This window comes from Triturus cristatus, chromosome 2_1 (genome assembly GCF_964204655.1).
Source record: "Triturus cristatus chromosome 2_1, aTriCri1.1, whole genome shotgun sequence".
Lineage (NCBI taxonomy): Eukaryota > Metazoa > Chordata > Amphibia > Caudata > Salamandridae > Triturus > Triturus cristatus.
Genome location: NC_140581.1, coordinates 791,632,228 through 791,659,682, shown reverse-complemented (window position 1 = coordinate 791,659,682; position 27,455 = coordinate 791,632,228).

The following is a 27,455-nucleotide window of genomic DNA, read 5'->3' as shown; positions in this document are numbered from 1 at the left end:
TACGGCTGATTGGCTACATTTGCAAGCTCCTCAACCAGAATAATTGGATTTTAATTCTGATTTCCATACTCATCAAATTGTGTGATCCTTGGATGAGCACATCGCACATCAGCTTTCTGTGTTCCGTTTCCTTTATCTGCCTAAAACTGGGAGGGCCTAGAACCTTGTCACGCAACAATGTGCTTGCCAGGGGTCGCACAGTCACCTGTAGGTGTGTGCCTCGGCCTCCATGCCGGCACTGGGAACACTTCAGTGGTGAAATTTATTTATTTATGATTTTTTTAAATTTATTTATGCATTTTTATACAGCGCGGACTTTACCCAAAGGTGTCAGAGCGCTTCACAATAGGAGCAGTTACGTTACATGAGGAGAATGTTACAAAAGTATGTTACAGAAGCAAACGAGATACAAGAAGAAATATAATACAGCAATAGGTGGCAGTCACTCACAAACACACTAGGATGACAAGGGTGGATCGGCTGTTCGAAGCTGCCCGGTCAGCCTTTTCAAGCCTCCTGACCAGTGAGTTACTTCACCTTGCTGCACGAGGATTCCTGGGAGATCCCATGCAAACCCATGCTGTCCTCACAAGGGTCGCAATGACAGCGCTCCGCCTCCATGTGTAGGACAGTCTGATGGCCTCTCTGCATCAATGTCTGTAAGATGCCGCAGGCGCGCGCAGAGGATTCCTTTGTTTGCATGGGGCCCAGCCTCCAGCCAATGAGGGGACGCCCCCTTGGGATCTTTCCAACGCACAATTAGCGACGGCATGATCCTTATAAGGGGCGGCGCAAGTTCTGCGGCCTCTTATGTGACCCACGGGTACAAAAAGCAAGCACAGACACAGATTATGTCCCGGAGTGCTGTGTACAACGCATCCCCACGTGCCTACATATCTCCAAAGACGCAACACTCCCGCCCTGGACCTTTCTTTCACAAGTCATAGGGGCGGATTTACAAGCCCCTTGCGCCTCATTTATGCGGCTGTTGCGTCACTTTTGCGACTCAGCGGCGGCTCAAATCCTGCGGCATGGTGCGGGGTACTTACATCATAACACATCTGGGAGATGCGTCGCATTGTAAAGCCCTGCGCCACATGTATGCGTTCCCGCGCGGGGGGGGCGTTCCGGCGCAGGAACGCCTCCTAAAAGTGGCTGAGTACAAGATTTCACTCAGTCACTTTTAGGCCTATGCTGCGTCAAAACCCTGCGCCTGCCTGAAGCAGGTGTAAGAATTGACGCAGCATTAACAAGATAGGGCCCCCAGAGCATTGCTTGAGCTGCGTCGCGCTTGCGACGCAACTCCAGCAATGCGCCACTTTTACGGCACAGATGCGTCACGCATATGTGACGTTTTTACCCCATGGGGCGCCGCATTGTAAATGCGGCGCATCCATGGTGGCGGAGCTGTGGCTCACAATAACTGGTGCATCCCTGCTGATATGCAGGGATGCGCCAGTTATTGTAAATATGCCCCATAGTTTTTTCAGGGGTGTTTGTTCATTCAAGCAACTGTTATGTACCAGGAATACAACTCCCAGAATGCATTGGTTGTTAAACGAAACCCCAGAACTATGCTACCGCTTCCTCGGCGGCATGGACTCATCTTGTAACCAGCCGCGGCCAGCGGTGGGTGTTCCGTGGGGCGCAAAGGCGGGGCAGGGGAGGGGCAGCGTGGGGGGTACTAAAAACCGGAATATGGATAATTGGAGGTTAGTAAACAATTAAATAAGTAAAACGAATTTCGTAGCGCGGGCTGCATTTTATTTATTTAATTGTTTACTTACCTCCAATTATCCATATTCCGGTTTTTAGTACCCCCCCACGCTGCCCCTCCCCCGCCCCGCCTTTCCGCCCCACGGAACACCCTGCACGGGCTGCGGCTGCTTGTAACACTTGGCTATAGAAGAAATGCATTATTACTTCCATCCACATGTTAAGTAAATTGCTAATAGCAAGTGTTTAGAATAGAGTCACTTGTTTGCAGGGCGCAATATCTATCTACCCGTAGCCTGCTGTCCCCATGTATGAGCGCCTAGCGAAATCCATTCGAGTAGCTGAACTGACTGCCAATCCGTCCCTTTAATGTGCAGCATGCGTTCTCCCACGCATTATATATTTAATTACCAGTCATGAAATCACCACCGAGCCCGCGTGCATCCATCGGGTGATATCGCATCCGCCTCGGAGGATGCCGTCAGCTCGGTGAGTCAGCTGGTGCTTTTGTCAGCGGGCTGTTTATAACTCAAATTACCTCTTTGGCGGTAAAAGAGTTCAATTTATCTCTTTCCAGAACTCCATCACGGCTCCTTCTGCTCCCTTTGATGTGCTTTAGTGCTGGATAAAAAACATACGAACAAACCCACCTTATTTGGAGCACTGTTTTGAAGTGAAAACTCAGCACAGTGTTAAATCTGCTTCCAATTTCCTAATGCCTTAACTAACTGACTACAGAGCCCCCCGGAACCACATCAGAAAGCGTCGCGTGAACAACGGACAACGGAAGTGAACGGCAGCGACGGATTGTTCCACTGCCGCGACCCCACGGGGTCAGCATCTCTGCTCTGGCTCAGCAGCAACCATCAAAGCTACCCCCCGCCCCAGTTGCACTCTCACCCTTTACCGGATTAAATGGCCGATTAATCACAAACACCCCTTTGCCACTGCCCACCCATGGTAGCCTTGCAGTGAGTCACCCGGCCCCGAAGGACCTTTGTATAAGACCCTCAAAGTGATTTGGTCCTTAATTTGTAATTTCGGTAGAGGATTACAATAGTGCAACAGGTGCAGTGGCACCGGAACCCACGAGTGTGAGACTCGGGGTGGGGTCCAGTTTCCTAACTTGCAGGGCTGTCTTTAGCATGGTGGTATTTTCCTCACTACCAACCTTCAATGGTGACCCTCTTCTCTACATAGACCCTCTGATATTTGTTTATTAGGTCTCGCCTAACCCAGCGCATGCGCTGGTCTGGCGAGACATTTTGTGAGGGCTCCAAAAAGTGCTACCAGTCCAGCCTAGAGCTACAGTGCATGTGCGCGGGCACACGCACCGAGCTTGACCGAGCTTACTTTCACTTTCGCGGCCGCACGGCCGCTTTGATGTTTGACCGCGATCACTTTCGCGGCCGCACAGCCGCTTGGCATAGCCAATAGGTCTCGCTTTTGGGACCTTATAAGTATTTAGTTATGCAACTGTTGCATGGCTAAACAATTATAAGGTCCCAAAGGCGAGACCTATTGGCTATGCCAATGCTTGTTTTATAGAGCTACTCATCCATACATGTTAACGTTTTAGAAGAGGAAAGTGGGAGATCTAAGCAACATAATTGGGAGCAAGTATTTCTCCCACTGACTTCTACTAAATGCCAAGCAATTTCAGAGGGGGTTTTTGGCTTAAATATTGGGAGTCTCCCGCGTGAATCGGGTATACTGGCATGCATGCTCATTCCAATGTACACCGTTGGAGTGCTTCACATCACAAACATATCGTACAGAGAAAATGAGGCATACAAGTGTGTGGATCAATGTATAGGAAATGTTACTTAAGGCAATGAGGACGTCAAGGTAGAGGTGGAAGAGTTAACAGATTATTAACAGGGAGAGCTGAGCCAAGGATCTGGCTTGGTTACTAGAGTCCTTGCACAAACTGAGCCCTGAAAATGTTTTCTATGTAAATCAGAAACAAACAACACATAAAATATGACAAAGTGTCTTTAGAATTCAAAAACGTCTATTTCTTTAACATGTGGAAGCTTTGACATTAAGGTGTGACATTACAGTGTAGCCCAGATTATTATAGATTAGCATTATACTCTAGTAGATCAAACACAATAGGTTTTTGTAGAACTGGTATTCTGAACTCATATTTGACAGTGCTTTTATATCCAATGATGGAGAAAAATAAGTTTTGGTGAAATAAAATATTTGCTTAAGATCATATAATTTGTGGGGAAGCTGTGATTTATTCAAGTTTTCTGGTTTTACTTTGTACAAATCAGCCACTAGGTTGGCATTTATTTTTTGTACAAATCTGCCAAAATGGGCATCTCTCTTTCCTTATTTTATGTTAAAGCTTTGTTTTGACCTCTTTGTCTATTTTTCTGCACTTTTAATATAGCACAAACTTGACCAAGAGGTATTGCAGCACTTTACTTGATCACCAGTTACATTAAACAAAGTCACATAATTTTTTTATAGACACAGGGAGATTAGGTGATTTGTCCAGAATCCACTGGATGTTGAGCCTACGCCAAGGCTCCAACCTGGTTGCCTGGTTCCAAAGTCGGCAGATCTGGCCGTAACACCACACACTCAGAGAAGTTTTAAGTCATAGGCAAAGTGGGCAATTGTCCAGGGCCCCATGGGAAAATTAACTTTCTTTCCCTCACCTCTGCCTATTTCTGAATGACAACCTCTCGCCTCTCTGCCTACCTCTGTCGCAGTGGCATCTGTAATATTTTGAGGGCCTAGGAAGGCATAGTTCAACTTTATTGGATTTGCCCCTATTTCTGAAAGTTTTTTTGACATCATGAAGTCTTGAATTAGCTGAAAACGCAAAATAAGGTAAAACGTTTTCCCAAACGGGCCCCAGGGTTGCAGGGAAGGAGAGAGAAAGGGGGATTATCGTTACCGGACATCCAATACTGTGCTTGGGCTTTTCAGATTGTTAATTCTACAATGCTTTTTAAAACTCCAGATGGCACAGATGTTGGAGTTATGTTTCTCACAATGATAAAAGCGAGCAGAACGGGCACCGATGTTTTTTTCTTCAAGTTTGGGGACCCAAAATGTTATAAAAAGATCAAGTTAAAAATACCACAAGTATTTACCAGAATGTGGCATCTGATAAGAAGGCGGCTCAACCTAGATTATTATTCTTTCTCAGCCCCATTCTGGGAGTCTCCAGGGACACCGAATGCCTTAAGGATACATTGGCATTATTAATAAGAGAGGTGGGAGTGCTTGTTTGGGTGAGATCACGCAGGATGGACAGCTAATCTCATGGAATGAGATAAAAGAGCTCTTGGGAGACAAAATTTCACATTTTAAGTATATGCAACTGAAGAGTTGGGAATGGGCTTGGAATGCACCACTGGGAGTTGGAAATGACTTGGAGGAACAATGTGCCCGAAAACCCCCTGGTGAGAAAGAAGTTTCTTTTTGGTACTGGGGACTGCAAGATACAGTGGGCAGAGAATTCACTCTGGCAGAAGATGTATGGGGAAGATGCTTGCTGAGCTGTAAATTACAAAATATGTGGCAAGTATCGATGCATACACTTTATTCTATTGTCAAGCCTGCCTTTTTAAAAAAAAAAACACCTAATTTCACTTTATAGGGCATACATAACACCTGAGAAGCTGTCCAAAATGGGGAAAGCAAAACCGACATCCTGCGCAAAGCGTGGTTTGGAAAAAGCGACGGATGTACCCATGTCCCAGGAAGTTGAATCAACACGCTCTGGTATTTTGGGAATACATAAAAAGGTAAGCCTTTCACAAATTATCTTTGGTGTGATGGAGGTTTATCTGGAGCTGCTAGGGATCTGCTGTTCTATGCAATATTACTTGCTAGAAGAGAGATATGCCGTAACTGGATAAGAGAAACACCACCTCAGCATCCAGAGTGGTTAGAGTCCATGTTTTATATGTCAAGAATGGACTTGTTGGGGAATGGGTCCAAGAAGGAAAAAAGGTTCTGGGGTATATTACAGAATTGGGCAGGGGTTAACCGAAATTAATGAGCTGGTGAAAAGATAATAAGAGGAACCCTCTGCCCAATGATTACACCTGCATAACTCTCTGTTTTATTGCTGCAAGAGCCCCCCACTACACTTTATGCAGCCGCCGTAAGATCGGACGCTTTCTGAGGGAGATGTACCGGAAGGAGGATAGTGTCTTAACTAGGCCTGGGCAAAAATTTCGTTCCGTTCGCGGAAATTGCGATATTTTGACATTTTTGCGTTCCGCGGAGAGCGCGAAAATGTCAAAAATTCCGGTTTCCGCAGCTTGGCGATAATTTGTTTCTTGCTCGCGCTGTAAAATGATACATTCTCGCGCGCGCGCGATCGCCTTACCTGAATCCCTGCGTTCGCCGACAAGTTTTCTTGATCCGGTCGCGTTCTCCATGAGATGTTGTATTGTTTTTAGCCATTTGCGCTGTCTCGCGACAGTTCGCGCCCGCAGTGACGTCATGCGTCGCGCGATCACGTCTTTCTTCTCGCGATCATGCACCGCGAGAACAACTCAAAACAAGATGGCCGCGCCCGCAAGCAGCCACATGGGTAAGTTGGCGACCCGCAACCATGCAGAAAATCGCGCGAACATGCCGGAAAAAAACTTCCGCATCTTCGCGATATTTCTGCTTGTTTGCGATAATTTTAAACATTCTCGCGATAATTTGCGAAGGTTAATTCCGCAAATTCCGCCCACCCCTAGTCTTAACCCAATGCTTCCTCCCCCCGTTGGGGGGTTTATGGTCTCTCTTGCAGCGAGAAGGCAAGGGGTATAAGTCATTAAAACCAGAGGTAAATGAGGACACAAAAAACCAGGGGTCCCATCATCTGTCTTTCCCAGGGCCCCAAAATGACTTAAGATGACAATGCACACATCACGGGTAGAAGGTGGGTGACAGGCAATAGCCACATGAAAGCTCAGCTCGTTATGGGCTTGAGATTCCAACAGGACCTCGGGCTGAGCCAGACTTCAGGCTTGAGCCGACTTGAGCTTTCAGTGGCTCGCCCACCTCTACTACAAGGTGTAGGAGTCACATGTCTTCCATAATGGTAGGTGTTATATCCTAAGAGTGCTTGGTCTGGACAAAAGAAAGGACAACAATAACGACCTTTTTTCGATGCGTAAAAGTTGTTGCACTGCATTGCGTGGGGAGGCAAGAGCACAACAGCACCAAAAATGCGAAGTTATGGTGCTGTTTCTCTCTCCTCCAATGCTGACATACCTAAGGCTGCCTTGCACCAACGCACACACCCTTGCACCAAAGTGCAAGGGTGTTTGCATGATGCCAAGCTTATGTTTTATACTGGAAGGGTACTATTCTAGCACAAAATACTGTGCTTTGACAAAATGTAACACTTTATCACTTTGTGTGTGTGCTGCACACTGCAGCATGCATGCAAAGTTGGAAAGGTTTCGAGAAAATAAAACATTTTCTCCAACTTTATGCTGCCTCGTGTAAGTGTAATTTTTTTTTATGTCAGTCACATACCACCAAAGTTAGATACGGATTAGCGTCAAAATCCATGAGTCAGTTCCTGGGAATGTCCATGTTCCACCTATGGTATGCTTCCTTGACGTAAAGTACTGCATAGTGCTGTTCTGTGTTACTTTAGGGTTACTGTCCAATGCAATTCAGGATTTACGCTGGAAAGTAAGCCCCAAAATAACACTTTGCATCACATTTGTCATGCAAACCGCGCACAAAGTGTTACTAAATCTGTAGCATTGATGTAATTCTGTTATTGGGGTGTCATACTAATAAAATGGTATTGCTCCCCAAAGGAACCCTTCTGGCAACAACAGAATAATGAAATATTGAGGAGAAAAAAAGCTAATGTTCTAAGCCTATACCCTTCAATTTGCATGCAGCATCTTGATGCCAGCTCATAGCTTAATGTGCTATATTAGGAAGATTGTTACTGACTCCAAGTAAAAAAAAGTATCTCTGTGACAAAAGCAATAACTCACTGAGCTATTAACATAAACCGCTAATCTGTGATCTGCATGTCACATGTTGTGCTTTGCAGCAGGAACATTTACCCTCTGTGCCACTACATCATGAGTCAAAACTGTGACTAGACAAATTGCAGATCTTTCCCTCAAGTGTATCACCCACCAGAGGTGTGCTGTTCTAATTATCTCTTGAAAAAGCGCAGACACAAAGATATTTGCAGGCAGATCTTATCTCAGTTAAGCCTGCCATGCGGTGGGTGCACCCTTGGCCTGGTGCCCGGGGCAATGGTACCGGTCACACTGCCCTAAAGCCGTCACTGCTTGCTTGCATGGGACCCAGGGCAGTCTTTAAACGCTACTGGTCAAGGTGCTTCTTTTGAGCTGCAATGTTATATCTAAATACTTTGGATGCTTTGTGTTCCATTGTTTAATGTCATATTTAATCTGTGTAATTTATCAATTTAATTCTCTTTTTAAGCACCACTGCTCTACCTGTGGAATGAGTGTTTAGGGAGCTTTTCATAATAAAAACACACACAAAGTAGGTGAAAGAAACAAATTCATTGAGCTGAAGTGAAACAGAAAAGAAAAGGAAGATATTTCAGAGGGCACAATAAGGGGAGAGAGACCGTGCTGGTGAATTAAATACTGTCCCTTATAGACCCCAGGAAAAACAGATATTTACACATGAAACAGGTGAGGTGGGACAAAGATATGTCTGAAATAGAGCAGTGGAACATAAGTCTTTAGTTCTCCCTAAACTGAGGTCCCCAGAACTCTTTCAATAAAAGACCTTTCTACTGGGAAATATGCCACAGAAAATGTCAACCAGTATGGATTAAGAGTGTGGTGGCAGAGACCTAACGAGGGAGGAAAGGAAATATGAAATATTCTCCAAAATTTAGTGAAAAATCTATACTCTCTCCACTGCTCCGCCGGCACATCTATCCCGGGCAGCAACATACATGTCCATGGTGCCTGGAGCGTATGGCACCCGAATGAAGTTTATAACCTCCAAATAAAGTTCCAAAAGATGTCAGGAACCGCTGGAATCCTCCATGCTGATATCAGCAGAGTGTCTGTAGATCATGGGCTGTGGCCTCCTAAAACCTGGCAGCTCTTCCAGCAACAGCGGGTTATGGGGGTAACCAAAAGGAACAAATGATGGACAGAATGCCGAACCGTATAACATATAGATACAGAGGCTGACTGAGCTACACTGGCGCCACTTGGACCATTGAGGTATTCTGCAGAATCACCTGCAACAAAACCCAAGAGATCATATGAAATGGAGACAAGGTGTCCATGGGATCTCGACTCTTGCCCTGCATCACACTTGTCGAAAACACTTACAGCTGAGAGATGTGCCCCTTTTCTCTGACTGCAGGAGTGTCCTGTTAAACAGGAGAGCAACAGTGATCAACAAATGGAAAAGGAGAAGACAAAGTCCACCTTACAGTGTTTTGCTGAAAATGCCCAGCAATCACTTGTCAAGATTTCTCCAAGCTAAAATAAACGTGGATGAGAAGGTTAAAAAATGAATTCAGCAATTTCTAAGCGTGCAATCTCTTCAGATTTATTTAACCTAATAGTAAATAGAATGACAGAAAACGAAACCTAGAAAATAAATACAACATACATTGCAGGAAACCACAGAAGCCAGAGCCAACTGTATAGGGCTACAATAGCTAAAACTCTAACTTTAAATACCCCCAGAGGCCAAGCCTCAGACATTGTTCCATATATAATTACAGATGTCCAGAGGAGATCTCAGCACTAGCAAGAACAGCAAAAATAAGAAGGCAATTTCCCTAAATTGAAATAATATAGATGAATGCAGCTGTAGACAAGAGAGAAGGTCACCAGATGCAAGAGCCAGGCGTCACTCGGGGTATACGTTCACACACAGCAGGGGGGTGCAGTATACATATGGCATACAATGTTTCTCTAGTAGGGCTAAAGAGTCATGAGTCAAGAAATACTTTCTATAGGCCTGCCCTGAGTCTGGGCCTGGACGTCTCTGAGCCGTGGAGGGCACATCAAGGAGGGGGTGCTCCACAGACTACGGAACTGGTGCATATCAGTCAGCCAGCTTAACAGAGATGAAGGCACATCACTGGAGTCTGATCTGGAGGAAGAACTACTGCCTGTCTGGTCCTGAAATGACAGGAGAGTTCTCTCAGAACTAGAGGGGAAGGAGGGAGCCAACCCTGCTGGAAGAGCCGACGGCTGGTGTGGATAGAAGCAGTTGACCCTGCTGCTGGGGTCTGTCCACCAGAGACTCATAAAAGAGCATGACTGACATACTCATGGCTTGGAACCGGTCATCATACTCCGAGGAAGAACTGCGGCTCTCCTGAAGAGTGCCCAAACAGATTCTGCTGTCATCTCCCTCTTTGCAACTGTGACACTTGTCTGAGTGTGCATGAGCTGCCTGCCTCGCTGAAGAAGGGATTGACGCTGCCCTGCAGCTTCTGTTGGTGTGCCCCAAGTGACTGATGTTGGTGTGAGCGTGGCACTGGTTGATCCATGTCGGAGTAGTCTTGGTCGCCAAAGAAGAATCCTGCAACCTGCATCACCCAACTGAGTTCAGCCACCATTGCCCAAAGCTCGTCAAAGCTGCCAGGTTACCACTCTGGACCTATACTTGAAAAACAGAACTTCCTCATTGACACATTTGAGGGAAACCCCTGTGAACAGCATCTAAACTCCTCAATTTGGAGGAAGTGGGCCACTGCAACCATGAGGCATATCTGTTGCGGATGCCATCAAGCCCAGATGATGGCCCCCATCCAAATACAGCCTCCACAGCTGATGCCTCCAAGACACCGCTGTGCGACTAGTACCCACCTGACCTGAGTGGGGCAGAAATGGGACTTGGCTGCAGCGGGCATACCTCCAGTGGGCACAGGTTGTGAGCAGGATGCCTGCCACCAAGAGACGGGTGAGTGACTGACTTAAGCTGCTAGTATAGCCTAACAGACAAAAGAGGGGATGTGATGCACCTGTCCTGGTTAGTAGACCTCTAGGAACTAGATTACAGAATGAAGTACGAGAGGGTAGACTGAGAGGGGGATAGCCTTCATAATAGGGGTGGGTGGAATGTGGAGTGAAATGAAAACTCTGCGAGATTCAGCGAAGTTCCACCAACGGGCAGAATTAGGCACGTTGCGCCGCTTGTGCTGAGATTTAGCGGTGGGAGCTCGTTCTATGTCAAAAAATCATCGCAAACAGCACCATGTAGTGCGCCAGAGTTGATTTTGCTGCCCCTCGAGTAGATTTTCTACTTGAGCTGCAGCTTTCTGACCACGAACGGTCCGACCACCCGTGACCGCCCACATTGGGGAAATCTCGCCGGGTGTCCTCCTATTGACCAAAAATCATGCTAGGAGACGCCAAACCTTGTTTGCGCTCGCCAACTTACCATTGGTGAGTTGCATGCGATAAAAAAACTCCACCAAGCAGCAGTTGGAGGAATTTGGCCTGAAGTCTGCACACATGCGTAATGTGGAATGGCCAAAACTCTTCCAACTCTGCCGGCAGAGCGAAATTTATTGCCCACCCCTACTTCCTAGCTGTATTATTCTCACACCAGCCTTGTGGATATCTGATCCCCTTTGGCTCTGTCTAGTACTTCAGTTTGTAATTTAATAAAGCACTTTTCTTAATTACAGAGAAACACACCTGCTGCGGGCATCCACTGCGCATCTGTGTTGGAGCTGCCATTAATTACAGTCCTGGGAGGAGGGGAAGAGTGCAGGGTGCAGTGGTGTCATTTCCTGTGCTGCTGGGTGATGGGAAATGAAGTCCTCTTGCATGGCTTCTTCTTTTAAAGATGGTTTTGGTGGAAAAACCAGTAATATAACTACCTGTCCAGATGCATGGTGGGAACGTAAGGGATGTCACTTCCTGTGCAGGTGGATGACGGGAAATACAGTGATATCACTTCCTGTGCTGATGAGTGATAGGAAATGAAGTATTCTTGCTTGGCTTTTTCTTTTTTAAATACGGTTTTGGCGGAAGAACCAGTAAAGTCACTTTCTGTCTAGATGTATGATGGTAAATCCAGTGATTTCACTTCCTGGACTGAAGGGTGATGGGAAATTAACGGAATGGAGTGGATATAAAGCATCCATCTGGTTCATTAAAAAAAGACTGACCCTTTTTGATGAAGAATTCTAAAAGAAAGAAGATGCCATTCATCTTGTAATAGTGGTGTCCCAGAAAACAATTCAGTTTGTTTGTCATTTAACTAGATGGCAATTAGTTCAGGAAGCTTCCATTACTTACTGAAATGCCACATGTAGCATATTGAAGTGTCGGACCGCTGACAATAAGTCCCAATTGATGATGGGCACCGTCCAAATGTTTTAAAAAAGGATTTTAAGCTGTACTAAGAGGAAGACAATTATCCTGATCCAGATTTTAATCATATGCACCATTAGTTCAACTAAAGCAGATCTTTACATGTGAGGTGTCTCGCTCAGGAGGGTGGCAGACTCCCAAGCGTACCTTGAATATCAGTCATAAAAAAGGCACCTACAGGAAATTGTAACATTACCCTGTTCAGTCCCTCGTATAAGATTGGTCCCCTACATTAGAGAGAGGCCAGGTTAACTGAAGGGACCATTTAGCCCACTGTATTTTGTTTACCTCAGGTAGTGGCTAAACAACTAAGTACAGAGTATAAGGTATACGACCTAACACTGGCATCACATAGGTGTTATGGGAGTCATATTTTTGGGCTTGATAAAGATGGTGTAAGAGGAATATTGCCATCGAAACGTGTCGACGCTTGAGTACACAATCCGTGTAGTGGCTGGAACTACAGATATTGAATTAGGCACACCTTATCAGGTTCCAGGTCCAATGTGTCTCTAACACGGATGTGTGATTTTTATGACAAATTGTGCTGTCTTTTGTAGTGTACTCTCCATGACATATTGTGCTGTCCTTTTTTGTTTATGTTTTTCGTCTGTATGATTTGTTACCTTAATGAGCAGTTTTGGTTGTTTCTTATTCACCACAACTAGCAAAATCCTGTTCAATTGATGCATGAACTTGAAATTCATGCAATTTCTTACTATGTTGTTTTTTAATGAGTAATTGACTTTGGAATGTTTTTTAAAAATAATAAAAGAGAAATATTTTCTATTTCTTGTGTTTTGGCTTTGGGTAAAGAACTAGACTCCCTTCTGTATAACTGGTGTGAGAATAAGTGGTTGGGTGTTTGTCGTGATATGCATATTGAATTTAGCAAACTGAAGGAAGCTTTGGTTTTAATTGATGCCTAACATATAACAATGGGGTAAGCCTCCTAAAGGCCGAACTCCGGCTCAGCATTTGGGAGGGCCACGCCACAATCATCCAGGTAAGAATTTCATATTCAGTCAAATAATGCAGTCCGGTTTAATATTCTATATGTGATGCGTTCATGTGTAACAGTCAGAGAAGTCCAGTCAACCATTCTGCCTGAGTGGGAGTTAATGGCATTCACAAGCGCATTAGGACACAGGTCTTTGCTGTGATTAACAAAGTGCCCATCCATCACCACCTGTGCTAAGATGTATTACCCTGGTCAAAGGAGCCATATCATGGCAAGTTTTTCATTTGACAGAAATGGACAAAGACTAGTTGTGAGCAACACGTGCTGCACACCCTGGGTTCTACATCTACTATACTGATCGTTATCACTAAGTTTTGCCTTATACAATTTAGAGAGGAACCATTACTAGTAATGTATTATTTTAAAAATGTATATTTCAGATGCGCCTCCTTCAATCGCCTGTCATAGGACTCAAGTAGTGAGGCCCAGTCCTCATCAGTGCATTTCACTCCCTGCTTTGCCTGCCATCGGCTCTTGGTCTCGGGTACAACAACCATGAAATGCAAAGAGGATATTATTAGAGAACCATTAAAACCCATATCTACATCTCTAATGTTGCAGCGGAAGTGCTCATATCATTTTCTTTTATCACAAACCACACAATTTCAACTACTGGACCCATATCAATAAAATCTCCTTGGTCGACATATTCATTACCATAGACTGGAATACTTAGAGAACGTGAAGCAATTCTTTATGAGGACCTAGGAATAAAGAACTGCCCAACACATGCCTATTTCATTACCTTTCTTAGACACTGAAACACAACTCTTGAGATAAGAAAGATGACCAAAAGAATGAGACAAAAATGATAAAGGTAACTCATGTAAAGCAGTGGTCTTCAAACTGTGGGGTGCACCCCCCTGGGGGGCGTGGAATCATCTCAAGGGGGGTGCCAGTCCACGTCCCACCAGTGGCAAGCAGAGGCCCCAGAACACACTCACTAGTGGTTTTGATTAGAACATTTTGCTGCCTGTTTACGTCATTGTATATTTTTGGCCTTGTTTTTAAAAGCAGATGGGCTTGTACTGAGAACGGCTTGGATTCGTGTAAGGAAGGGCAGGAGCAGCCTTGGTAACTCATAAGTAGGGAAGGGTGGACCGGGAGACTAAGCATTGCGCACTTTACAATTTCTACTGTCTGGATGGGAGTCAGAAGATGGGGGCTGGTTGTGGTTTTAAAAAAGACACCCCAGTGGTAGTTTACAGAAGTTTTTTGGATGGGTATTTGAAGAGGAGTTTTAAATTGGGTGTTTTAGCAGGTTTGGTTGTGCAATGAAAAGGGGCACTGAATGATGTCTTATAAAGTGGGTTCTGCATGGGGCTTGGTAAAGGATGTCTGAATTGTGCTTTCTAGAAAGGGACCCCGAGTACTGCTTAACAGGTGGGATCTGTGTGGTGCTTTTCAGAGAAAGTCGAGGTATGGCTTTGCAGAGGGGGTCCACAGTGGGCTTTCTAGAGGACGTCTTGTTGAGAACTCTGGAGAATAAGTTTGGTTGCCCTGTCAAGTACCACGCATGGGTAGTTAAACTAAAGCATTTTTAGTGCTGGTGTCCGCATCACGGCACTAAAATGCATTAGTCACTCAATTTTTTGTTATGGTCGGGTCATTAAGGGGTAGTTGGTTAGTGGCCTTCCATTGCAGATGTTTTTCAACAGTTTCTTGAACTTTTTAAGGCTTCTCGTTGCTTAAAAGGGTGCAATTTATGAGATCTAGCTTTTTCCATGCACTCACTTCATTGCTTGTTTTTGTTCATGGAATAGTCTTACTTTATGTGTTGCACATTTGGTCATTGAATGTCACTCCTAAGCACACTGAAACCATCGAAATATGACACATAAGCATTCAGAAAATGTAGCAGCTATTGTTTGGGTGTGAATTTCCAGGGCTTTCAGGATAGGGCGTTGTAAGTACAGATCAGGATGGTGCTTTGCAGAGAAGATCTGAATGGAGCTTTGGTAAGAAGACCTGGACGGGGCTTTTTCCCCGTGGAAACCCCACTATACTGACGATTTAGTTAGCCTTCTTACCCTTGTCTCGATCTGCCCTTTCATATGTTTGAGGGGAGCCCGACCCCTAAACATTTTTCTCAGGGGGTGCTTGGCATAACAAAGTTTCAAGACCACTGATCTAAAGCCTCTTTTGAGTGGACAAATCGTGAAATAGCATTTAGAATCAGATTTAATAACACATAGTTAATACAATTAGCCTCAGAATACATTACAGGAAATAATAAACATTTGCAGTTTGTCTGAGGAGAGAGAGTGAAAGAGAAACAAAAGACATTTTGTGATTCAGAATATCGAATCATACAAACCAAAACAAGGCTGGGAGTTTTAGTCGGTCTTCCTAATAGATCTGCCCAAGTCGGAACTGTAGTACTGCAGGCCACAGAAGGAGTCAGTTAACCCTTCAGCCAAAAGGCTAGTTCCTGCTCAACTTTACCAGCCGGCAAGTTGTAGGTATCAGAATCGCAGTTTAGGAAAGTTCAGTGCAAAGTTTGGCATTAAGGGTAAGCAAACGTTGGTCTGACAGCATGTCAAGCAGGGAATTTGAAAATGACAGACAGCCCCCGACTCCTCCTCCAATGGGGCAATTATACTTCCAAAAGTTCTCGGTTTACACCCACAAAGTATCCTTTTTATCAGTCCATAGGGTTTTCATTGGTCACTTGCAGTGGGCTGCTATGGAGTGACCAATACATCACTAAGAAATCCGGAAGATTAAGTAATCCTTTTGCAAATTCATTATTTTTATTAAGCTAAATTTGTGTTACATTTCCGTCCCTTCCACGGAAGTAAGTGGAAGTAAACTTTGCTCACAGTCTGTTCGTTCCCAAGTGCTTTTCCTTGGTTTGCAATAATATTGCAACATTTCTGTCACCAGTGTTGCTTAGCTGGAAGTGAATTCATTGTTAACCAATACAAAAAAGAAACTTAATGAAAAGTTCTCACAGCGGCTAAAGTGACTACTTCGTATGATTCTACTTTTAGGCAAGAAAGAAAAGTGTTAGAGGCCTACGTGAAATTTTGTTGAATCTTTGTTGTGTTATTAATAATATAAAGATCACATTAATAATGTATTTCAACATCCCTTGATTAATTCAATTATTATTTTTCTTTAGATACTACACGTCAATATTAGGCACTACTAAACTTTTCTATAACACCATTTGCATTTTATCGTTTTTCAAAGCATACATTTTAAAATGTCATTCTGAAATACACATTTAACACATTCACTTTACAGAAAACTGCAAGTTTTGCATCATATTGATTATTACTAAATAAGCATTTTAGCATTTCGGAAGCTTCATTATGCAGACATTTATTCCCTCTTTTGATGCATATTAGAAAATTATCGTCACATCACTCTCTATGTCAGCTATATTTATATTATTTTCATGTCACGTAAATACATACATGTATACTTTTTTTTTTTAACATACTTTATTGAGGACCGTGATGTCATTATCAATACAAAAAATTATTACATAAGGTCATTTGTTTTTTCAATAGTTTCAACAATACAATTGTGTGAATCCACCGACCAGTATTCAAACAGCAGGACCGGAAACAAAATCCATGTACTTTAGCATCATAGCAAATATTCGCTGATCATGAAATAAAGTTATCTAAATATCATGAACTTGTAGCACATACATATTTCCAATTAACCAAACAAACCTATCTATTTCCCACCCTCCCTATCCCGCCCACCCCGTACTCCTGGTCTGAAGACGCTAATGAAGCTGTTAGCCTAAGGTAACTAATAGGGTTTCTCCAGGGGACCTACCCCACCCGTATAGAGTTGTAAGTACCTCAGATTGGGGGATAATTAAGGCATGCGATCACAGAACCGCACCTAGAGTCATGGTGGAGGGAGACGCGGTGGTGGTATTAAATCTAGCAGTTCAAGGTCGTGTAACATTATGTCCCATGTCATGGAGATGGGATGTTTCCGTGACCCTTGATCTTCCTTCCTCCGTAGGGCTATGCTCTCGGCTTTCCTCCACTGCATTATGTCTGCCTGCCAGCTGGATAATGTCGGGCATCTGGGAGATTTCCACCTCATGGTAATGGCCCGTATCGCCAGTATGAGGGCCAAATCTAGGAATCTCAGTTGTACCTTCTGCGGGCCTGTGCGTCTCCGAAGGCCTAAGAGACACTCCAGGGCGCAATCCGAGACAGATAAGTGTGTGACCTCACCTAGAGATTGCCGAACACCTCCCCAGTTGTCCCGGAGACGGGGCCATGACCAAAGCATATGGAGGAAGTCTGCTTCGTCACCCCCGCATCGAGGGCAGTGGTGGTGTGCCTCAGGGAACATGCGATGGATCCTCTGTGGAGTGAGGTACGATGTGGAGAACCATGGTCTGTATAAATTTTAATCTGACATTACGGGAGACTCTTTTAGAGTGTTGAAGGATGCACTTCCAAGCCTTATCCGTGAGTTCAATGTTAGCATCCTCGGACCATTTTGTTCTGAGGGACGTAAGTGGAGTTGCTGTATGTGCACGTATACCCTTATATATCCATCTAACTAGGTGTCCCCCATTCCCCATATAATATAGAAGATGAACCAAGTTATGTTGTGGAGGTTCTCTACGTTGTGGGGCCCATGTAGTCTTGATGTAATGGGAGACCGTAGCATATAATAGATATAAGCGTGGAGGTGCCCCTGTCGCTTGTATGAAGGAGTCATGATCGAGAAGATTGCCCTCCCCAAAGAAAGCTCCAACATCCTCCACTCCCACCTCTGTCCAGGCACTGATCCTGGTCTTTGTAATCCTGTCCTGCGGTGTGGGGATACCCAGCAGTGGGATGTTTGCCGAATATGGGGTCGCTGTAGAGGTATATGATAACGCCTTCCTCCAACATTGCATTGTCGTCCGTAGCAGAGGAGGGCTGTCTGTAGGGATTTTGATGTGAGGCTGAAGTAGGGAATGTAGTGCACCTCGCTCTAGATCCCTGAGTGTGTAACCGAGTTCTTGTAAATTCCTCCCCGCCATCCAAAAGGAGAGCCACTGAAGCTGACTAGCGTAATAGTATGTCCTGAGGTCGGGGACTCCCAGGCCTCCGCCATCAGACTCCAGCTGGAGTTTCTGCAAGCTCACTCTTCGTCGGCCCGCCCCCCATATGAGTTCAACTAATAAAGTATTCCGGGTTTCAAAGATAGACTGTGGGACTACAATAGGTATGTTCACAAAGTAGTACAATAGCCGACGGAGCATCACCATTTTGGAGATAGTGATACGCCCCATCACCGATAGAGGCAGGGAGATCCAGAAAGTCACACTAGCTCTAAGGGCTGTTATGGCCTTTCCCAGATTGCCATTTAGTTGATCCAGCTGTTTTCTATATATGTGAATGCCTAAATATTTAAACGTGGAAGGGGCTACCGGCAAAGAGTACGTGCCAAATCGTAAATCGTCTGGGTATGGTTGGTTTTGAAAAAAATAAGCCAGGGATTTCCTCGGGTTTATAGCAAGGCCCGACACCTGTTCAAAGGTGGAAAAAATAGCGGGAAGGGGCTAATTATCTGCAGTCAAATCACGCAGATATAATAGGATGTCATCCGCATAAATCGAAATGAGGTGGGTCGTGCCCTCATAGGGGATGCCCAGGGGGTCTGTCGATCGCCTGAGCGCCCCCGCCAGAGGCTCCAGCGCGAGTACGAATAATAGGGGAGACAACGGACATCCTTGTCGGGTTCCCCTATGGATGGTGTACTGACGGGAAATGTAGCGGCCCGTGTGGGCTCGAGCAGTGGGGGACGTATACAGTAGGCGTACCCATTGAAGATATGCGTCCGGAAGCCCGAAGCGTTGAAGTGCCAAAAACATATAATGTCAGGATAAAGAATCAAAGGCCTGTCTGAGATCCAGTGTCAAACACCCTGCGGTCTGATAAGTGCCCGGGGGTGGCCTTCATGACGTAGTGTAATCATCTCGTGTTGAGGGACGTGCTGCGGTTCGGTAGAAACCCGCATTGGTCGCTATGTATGAGAACCGTGAGGTAGGGTTGTATACGCTTAGCTAGAGCTTTACTCAGGATTTTATACTTGGTCGCCAACAATGAGAGGGACCTATAATTGGACAAGTCAAGGTTATCTCGTCCCGGTTTTGGCAACGAGGTGACCAATGCTTCCATGGTGGATTGTGGTAAATGGCCGGCCTCCAGAGCAGTCTTCTATACGGCCTCTAGTGTGGGGACCAGGACATCTGCATACGTATGGTAAAATTCGATCGGTAGCCCGTCGAGCCCAGGTGCCTTATTGCGATTCAGACCCTTAATTGCGGTACGGATTTCCTGCTGTGTGATAGGGCCACCGATTTTCTTTTGTACTGCAACTGATAGTACCGGAATTGTGAGATCTTGCAAAAAGGCCACGATGAAAGGGGTCTTATTTAGTTTGGGTTCAGTATAGAGAGTGCTGAGATGTGTATAAAAGGCTTCATTGATCTCTCGTTGTGTATGGGCCAAACTCCCATCTGGTGTGCGTATCTGTGTTATAGGTGGTGGGTCAGGCTGTGTTCCAGTTTTCGGCTAGATAATTTGTAATGGTGGTGGAAAGTCCTGTTCGGAATGGGGCATCCTCAAGTAGCTGTGGGTGCAATTTCCAGGTGGGTACTGGGGTAGGCACACAACCCCAGGCGAGTGTGAGCTCTAGAGGGTTGTGGTCAGAGAGGGTCTTCGCTAGATATGTGGAATGGCAGACCTGGGTGACAATGGAAGTGGAGCAGAGAAATCTATCAATCCTAGTATGGAGGCTATGCACAGGAGAGTAAAACGAGTATTCTTTGTGAGTAGGGTGTAGACATCTCCAGACAAGCATCCAACCTTTTGACCAGGTAGTAAATATGTTGGCTAATTTACGGGCAATCGTACCGTGCAGTGGGGGATGGGATCTGTCCATATTCGTGTCCAGGACTGTGTTCCAATCCCCCCCCCCTCCCAATACCCAGGGGATACCATCCCATTCCCCTAGTACTGTACCCAGTCTCTGGAAGAAGTGGTCTTGGTCATAGTTAGGGGCGTAGACACTGCCCAGAATCACCAGTGAGCCATCGAGCATACCCTTAAGGAGAATGTATCGCCCTTGGTCATTTATGCGGCGCTCTAATTCGACAAAAGGGACCCCATGGCGCACCCATATGGTTGTCGATTGATTGATTGATTGATGTGGAGCTTATATAGCGCAACTATCACCCTACGGGCATCCTGGCGCTTTTGACTTAAAGACAGCATCAGAAGATGACAGAGGGAGAGTCAGGAAAAAACCTGCCTAGATTAAGCTTTAGGATATAACCAGGTCTTAAGTCCCTTGCGAAATTCAAGTAAGGAATCACACTGTCGCAGGTTCACAGGGAGCTTGTTCCACAAGCCGGATGCTACTGTGCTGAAGGATCTTCCGCCTACCCTAGTGCGCTTAAATCTCGGAATCACCAGAAGACCAGCTGTAGAAGAGCGAAGTTGCCTGCTTGGTAGGTAGCGAGCAAACTTACCCTGTAGAGGGGCTGGGCCCAGTCCATGTACTGCTCTGAAAGTTAGGCACAAGGACTTAAAAACGACCCTTTCCCCCACAGGGAGCCAGTGTAAGTCCCTTAGTGCTCTGGCAGACGAGGAGCAGCGTCGCCTATCAAGCACTAGCTTGGCTGCGGCTGACTGAATCCTCAGCAATCCTTGGAGGATATACTGCGGAGCCCCCAGATAAAGGGAGTTGCAGTAGTCAAGTCTGCTTAATACCGTGCTGCGTACCACTGTAGCTCGCGACTCCCTGGGGAGCAGAGGTAGAATACTCCGAAGTAGCCGCAGCAGGGCAAAGCAGACATTGGCAGTCTTGCTTGCCTGGGACACCATCTGGAGGTCGTCATCGATGATCACCCCAAGATTGCGAACCTTCCTGACTGGTCCCTCTAGCGAAAGCAGAATAATCAGTAGAGTAGACCTGACCCCGCCATTTCTTGCACGTTTTATGTGCTTCAGACTCAGTTAAATGGGATTTCTGTAGGAATACTATATGCGCTTTACGCCTAAGGAGATAAGCGTGGAAACGGTGACTCTTCTGGATCGCCCCCATCCCTCTCACATTCCATGTTAGTAGGTTGTAGGACCCTAATGTGGCAACTGTTCTAGGCATGAAGTTTTAGACTGCGTGAGGCTCCACTTTAGATGGAGCTGATAAGCTAATATCGACCAGGAGTCCCCATTCCCTATAACAATAACAAAACTTGGCTCTGCGCCTGAACTACGCTGGGCCCAACAACCAACAGCAACTATCATATAACCAATAACGGTGCATACGCTCTGAGGAGTGTCGCCGCCACCGGCCACAAGCATGGCCATACTGAGGCTACGGTCTTGGCGGCTCGACGGAACCCAGAGGGGGGGGAATATACCTAATCCTGTCAGTGAAAGCGGTGTCGCCCACGCTTTTCTGAGTAAACAGCAGGCGGAAGCCCAGTATAGCAATGAGCATTGGCAGTAACATAGGAGCAGTCCCCTACCCCATCCCCAACAACAAGCCAAACGCAAGTCAGAATCATACAAATAAAACATAGCGAGAATATTTGCGAACAGAGCATAGAAAAAGATATATTGGTCTCTGATAGTCGAGGAGCACATATTCTGCACAGGAGTTCACCTCACAGGGGGACCCCGTGCCATGTCACACTTATTATGTGACCCAAACCCACTTCAGCTATCGAGGAGATCGTCGGCCGTCCGAGGCGTGATCGTGGGGAACAGATTAATGCTATGTTCAGAGTCTGAATTGAGGGTGCTGTCCTCCGAGTCCGTATGAGCCTTGGTGGAGTCTTCTCAGAATGTCTCGGCAACCGCAAAGGCCTCTTCCTGATCGAGTCGCTGCTGTTCATGTGAAGGTCCGGCACCGCCCCTGTCCTGAGTGGACTTCTGGGTCCGGCGATGACTTAGTCTCTGCGATTTGCCGGATCCTTGTGAAGATAAGACTGTTTGACTACCCTGGCTTGCTCCAATACACATGACCTCAAGCCATTCCTCCGCGTCCGCCGGGCTTTCAAAGAAGTGGTTTTTTTTTGTCATAAATGACTTTCAGTCTGGCTAGATATAAAAGCTGTGCTTTTTGTAGCTTTTTCTTCACGGCTTGATAGGACGACCTCTGTCTTTGAACCATGATGGTATAATCAGGATAGAGAGAGATACGATGGTTTTCATACTGGATCGGTGCTTTTTCTCTTGCTTTTTGTACGATGAGATCGCGGTCCCTATAATTCAGTATTTTTACTATCAGAGGTCGAGGCGGTGCGCCCGGTTTGGGTGCACCAGTCGGAATTCGGTGGGCTCGTTCGACACAGAAGTAAGGAGACAGACCTTCTTGTGCTATATGGTCCTTGAACCAGGTTTCCATAAATTCTGCTGCTTGCGTGCCTTCACTGCGTTCCGGCAGGCCTATGACGCGGATGTTATTTTGTCTGTTCCTGCCTTCCGCATCCTCCACGAGGTCCAGCAAGCCCGTCACCTGCTGTTGTAGTTGTTGAAGGGACGTGGTGTTTGACGTCACTCGAGGATCCAAGTCTTGGAGGGCCTGGTCGTGTGCCTTAACGGTAGCTGCCAGTTTCCCGTGGTCAGCCCTGAGTAGGGTAAGCCCCGTGGTGAGCGTGCCGATTTGTAATTCGAGGGCTGCCCTAGAGTCCCGGATTTCTTTTAATATTAGATCTAGCTTGTCTGGCGCACTAGCGATGAGCTCAGGAGACGCCTTCCCTGGCGAAGGGGGCCGAATACATACATGTATACTTATCATGGTTTATCTCTTTGTTTACGCTTTCATTTTTACAATTTCAAACACTCTGCATACTTTTACGATGCAGCATGAAGTTTCAAATTTTTCACCAGTTATCATGTTTTCATCAGGAACAATTTGTCGTAAATATCTTCAATAGTGAGATTTGATTGAGGCAATCGTTTTTAAACATTTACTCTCTATCACCATCTATCCTGCAATGTATGGCTGGACCGTCGAGTCTCTGAGTGCAATACATCCTGGCCCGAGTACATTGGCCAAGCAAATGTTCCAGTGTCACCCCCAATCAGGTCCTCGGGCATTGCTAAGCCGCAAGCTTCTCAAGGCTCTCATTTAAATATGCGCCTTCCTGTTATCTGGACTGTATTGTACCAGAGTGGTTCGCCAGTTTGTATGCATCTATCTACCTAAGAGTTTGGTAAGGCTCTGACTATTGGCAAAGGAGCTGGGTCGTGTGAGGTCTGTTACTGTATATGGTCTATTACCTATATATGATCACTTAATGACAGGTCACATTAGGGATTTGGCACAGTTCTGAGCCAAATACGCCATCGGCGACAGCTGGCAAGCCTGATAATAAAAATGTATGTTGGAACCTCAGAGTCCATCACTGCATGCACGATCAAGGGTTTTAGTCTGGGCTTTCCGCGAGCCATTAGATAGTGTTTTTTGCAGTCTGTGATCCTTTGTAGTGTCTGGGCTAGGATCTGGAGGGGCAGTATTCACAGGAGGCAGTTGTATGTGACACACCCACCATTTATCCTTCTGTACTCTTCCTCACATGGTAAGCTGCAATGTAGACCAGTTAGGCAGATCATGTCCGTCGTAGTTACCGGTAGCATCAAATTGTTCCACAGCATGTTTTCCAATCTTCTGATAAGCGGAAACCCCAAATATTTCAAGTCAGACTTCAGCCACATAAAGCCATAGTTGCCAACAGCCTCACTCATCGTACATTTTTGTCAGGGTAAAGAATAAAGATCTCGCTTTTATACCAGCTTATTTTATATCCAAAAACAGTTGAAACTTATGTCATCTGGGTCATCTTTTACCCGCCAGAGTATGTTGGACAGTAGTCTAATGTGGCTCTCGGACGTCCTGCCCCGCTCAAAACCCACTTGAGATTTGTGAATTAAGGTCAGGATGAGCTTTTGAAAACGGTTCACTAAAATCTTCACCAACTTTTATCCGCTGGTGTTGATCAGTGGGATGGGCCTGTAACTGAGGCACTATAGAACGCCTAACAGGTTTAGGTGGTAGTGTTATGTGCACAAGTGTGACTGGCTGACTCGGCCTCCTGAAGCGCTGCATAAAAGGAGGCACTAAGACAGACGCCCGGAGCTTTGCAGTAGGGTAAACCAGCTATCACATCAGATATTCCCTCATCTAACAATGCTCTGCTTTTATCGTATACAATGGGTAGGTTACATCTGAGACATGAAGCCTCCTTCTGCTGAGGGGGTTTTTCAATACACAGAATCATCCAGGCTATCGAAGAATTAAGTCTGCAAAGGTTTCCGTGATTTCCACCACTTAGATGACAAAAGTGTGGGAGCTATCATGTACTGCAGAGACGGCTGAGTGAGATTCCCTCTGCTTAAGCTGTAACGCTAGCAGTTCTTAATTTGTGTAAAAAAAAAAGTGCCAGGGCCCTCGTCAGGAGGCCACCGCAGATTGCACCACACATTGCCACTGCGAATTACAGTACTTACACAACTCCTAACCATCACGTTGCTACTGTGACAAATCAGACTGTTTGAGGCCCCAAAGATGTAAGAATGCCTAGGGTGGCAGGTATTAGTTGTTTTTAATGTATATTGAATTAATTAACAACTGTTATTCTCCTCATCTTTAAATTGCACAAACACCACCACCATGTGACAGCTGTCATAAGTGCCGGTGCTGAGCACAGGAAATCACCGGCTCAAATTAAGCACTGACGCTAGACGTTCACTTGCCTTCCCACACTGTTCATAGTGACGCCGTTTTGATTGGGCTACGGCGTATTCCACTCTGTTTGCGCCACATAAGCCTTTCGACATGGGCATTTTCTTTTTTTTTGTGTTTGAAAGCTTTTATTAAAGAGTTGATAACAAAAGAAAGATATCAGCATACATTGCAATAATACAGAAACCATTGAAAAACTTAACACTGCTAATATCACTGTTAAAAACCTACAAAGCATTTTAAGAGAATTTTAACATTGAGGGAGGCAATGGGAGGGATAGGATAAGGGAGGAAAAGAGGGGGAAAGGGAAAGGAAGACATAAAGAACATAATATAGACCATACATTATCTAATAATTACGACACATATTCAAATCGTATAAATCAGCGATGCAAAATTACCATCATAAAACAAGCAATAGTATTAAACAAAACCCATACTGGAAAGCAAGAGGAGAGAGTTCTAGACGTTCAAGGAGGTTTAAAATTTTCTGCATTGAGACATATAGGTTTCTTTAGGGCCAAGCAGTCCAAATAAGTGGTAAGAGGCAACCAGAAAAAATCAACATTACGAACAGGCTTACAAGTGGAGGCAAAGGAGACGTCCAATCTGTGAAAGTGGCATAATGAATTCCACCAGCCTTGTAAGGAAATAGAAGCTAGAGATTTCCAGTTTGAAGAAATGTGTTGGAAGGCAAGCGCAAGTGTCAAGTCAAAGAGACCGTGTAGATGAGCAGGGAGATCCAAGGAATCAGAGAGGCTACCCAAAAAGAGAAAAGAGTTTGTGAAAGAGGAAGGGAGAGGGAAGATACGAGAGAGGCATGACCACACTTTCCCCCAGAAGGTAGAAACAACTGGGCACAGAAAAAACATGTGAAAAAGGTCAGCATCAGAAGAGCCACAGGTCCAGCATTTAGAGTCAGAGGAGGGAGAAAAGCGGGATAAAGAAAGGGGAGAAAGGTAGAGCCTGTGATACAGATAAAATAAGGATTGAGTAAGAGAAGCAGAGCGGGAAATTTTTAAAGATCTGGACCACAACTTATCCCACAGAGCAATCGGCCAAGTACAACAAAAATCCGATTCCCAAGAAAGCTCCACTTTAGATTTGACACGATTAGGATTAGGAGATACAAAAGATTTATAGATGAGAGATGCTTTAGGGAGTGTAGCAAGAATATTAAGAAGAGAAGGAGGAGGTGACGATGATGATGAGGAGGGAAGAGAATAATAACGATCAAGGATAATTGCCATGAGGGTTGTGAATTTCCGCAGAAAGGAACGAGGGCACCGAAATAAAAATTGAAATTGGGGAAAAGAGCAAGGGGATACACTGTCAAAAAGTTGGTTGACCCACATTACGCCCTTTACCCTCCATGCTCTCCAAAAAATGGGTCTATTTTTGAAAAGAATAAGAGAGTTATACCAAATAGGAGAATTTAAGAAGGATGTACGTGTGACCTCGGAGGGAAGAACCAAAGGACTTAAAAGAGAAGAGGTATGTTTGAATAGGGGGCAAAGAGAAAAAGGATTCCTGGCAGAGAATCGCATCACCTCAGCAAAGGAGAAGGGTAATAGTAAAGATTGTTCAATGAGAAGCCAAAGGGGCGTAAAAGGAGAAATAGTTGATGAGATCCATCTCGAAGCTTGACGTAAAGAAAAGGATCTATGATAAAGACGGAAATCAGGGAAGTTAACCCCACCATTAGATTTAGGCTTGCGGAGGGTGGCAATAGAAATTATGGATTTCTTACCTTTCCAAAGAAAACGAGAAAGGAGAGAATCAATTTTTTTAAAGTAAAATGTAGGGATATGAACCGGTAACATAGAGAAGGTATAAATTAAAATAGGGGCAATCATCATTTTAATTGAATCCAAACGACCCCACCAGGAAAGAAAGAGGGGATTCCAGGCTGAGAGCGACTGATCAATCCTGGAAATAACTGCCGACAAATTCAATTTAACCGAGGATGAGATGGAATTGGAAAACAGAATGCCAAGGTACTTAATCTTGGAGCTACTCCAGGCAAAACCAGTAGCAGTGAAAAGATGGGGGAGGCAGGATGAGGTGAGAGGGAGAATTTTGGTTTTGTCCGAGTTGATCTTATAACCGGAAACCAAAGAAAAGGAGTGAAACTCGGATAACAAGGGGGGAACGGAGGACTCAGGGTCAGAAATAAATAATAAGATGTCATCCGCATAGGCAGAAAGTTTCAACTGATTAGAGCCATATGGGAAACCAGAAATGGAAGTGTTATTGCGAATGGAGGATAAAAAGGGTTCGAGAGATAAGACAAAAAGAAGTGGGGAAAGAGGACAACCTTGGCGAACACCCCTCTGAAGATTAAAAGATGGAGAGAGTTGTCCATTCACAAGTACCGAGGCCTTGGGGGCAGAATATAGGAGAGAGATAAGGGATATAAATTTGGGACCAAAGCCATGCCACCGCAATGAAGCAAACAAAAAAGACCAGTCAACCCTGTCAAAGGCCTTCTCTGCATCAACAGAGATAGCAGCAAGAGGGGTTGAAAGTGAGGGAGCTTTATTTAGGACGTTAAGAAAAAGGCGAGAGTTGTCCGAAGTAAGCCTGCCCTTAACGAAGCCGCATTGCTCTTTGCCAATGAGATGAGGCATAAGGGGGTCTAGGCGCATTGC